Below are 1403 nucleotides of genomic sequence, written 5' to 3'. Positions count from 1 at the left end.
TTCTAACACTTGAGGCCCAGAGCTTGTCAGACAAGTGCCTTTTGCACATTAGGCTCTTTACTAGTCCTGTTGCTTTGTGTTGTTTAAATCTTGCAAATATTTATTAGTTGTTCTGTTTACATTTTAAAATCAGTTTTAGGTTCACACAGAAACTGGGCAGAAGAATTTTTAATTTTTTTAACCCTACTGGTGCCACTCATTGATAGCCTCTTCCTTGTACACAGTGGAATCAACAGGACACCTGTTTCAAATGCTGAATACACAATGACCCAGAAGCCAAATCACTGTCAATTATAATGCATCTCAACACAGGTAGTTTTGATCTAAGGAAGGAATTTGTAGAATCTTTAGTTTTTAAAAAGCAGACTGGTGGATTTCTCCATTGCTTGTGGGAGTGTAAACTGGAAATTTGACAGTTTCTCAGAAAATTGAGAATAGTTCTACCTCAAGATCCAGCTATACCACTCCTGGGCATATAACCCAAAGATGCTTCATACTATAAGAACACTTGCTCTATTATGTTCAAAGCAGCTTTATTAATAATAGCCAGAAACTGGAAACAACCCAGATGACCCTCAACTAAAGAACTGATAAAGAAAATGTGGTTCATTTACACAATGGAATACTATTCTACTATTTAAAAAAGGGCTTCATGAATTTTGCAGGCAAATGGATTGAACTAGAAAATATCTCAAGTGAGGTTACTTGAAACCAAATGATATGCATTGTATGTAGTCATTTATAAGTGTATATTAGCCACAAAGTACAGGGTAATCATGCTATAATCCATGGATCCAAAAGAGCTAAATAATAAAGAGGGCTCAAGAGAGGATTCTTGAATCTCACCCCAGAAGGGAAAATAATGTAGTCATCAGGTGTGGATGGATTGAGGGAACTGTGTGGGAAAAGGGATGGGGAGGGGTAAGGGGGAGGATAGGTGTCGGAATAGAGGCTGAGATGAGACAGCTGGGAGAGTGAATTTGGTTTTGTCATGGAACATCTTATTTTCTCCATCTATGGTAATTGAAAATTTTGCTGAATATCAAAGTCTGGGCTGATATCTGTGGTCTCTTAGAATCTATAAAACATCTGTCCTGGCCTTTCTGGTTTTTAGAGTCTGTGTTGAGAAGTCAGATCTAAGTCTGATAGATCTGCCTTTACTTGACCTTTTCCCCTTGCAATTTTTAATATTCTTGTTTTGTTCTGAACATTTAGTTCTTTGATTATTATGTGACAGTAGGATTTTGTCATAGTAAAAATTATTTGGGAGTTTCTACCCCACCTTTGATCATTTAGTTCCCAAATAAAAGACACAAAATCTTTATGTTTATAATTAGCGTTAATAGGATTAGACATGGATAGATATCAGTACTCTGTGCTATTTTGTTGGCTTCCCTGTCACA

Source organism: Grammomys surdaster, unplaced genomic scaffold (genome assembly GCF_004785775.1).
Source record: "Grammomys surdaster isolate TR1022 unplaced genomic scaffold, NIH_TR_1.0 125752, whole genome shotgun sequence".
Classification (NCBI taxonomy): Eukaryota; Metazoa; Chordata; class Mammalia; order Rodentia; family Muridae; genus Grammomys; species Grammomys surdaster.
This window is presented reverse-complemented; position numbering follows the sequence as displayed.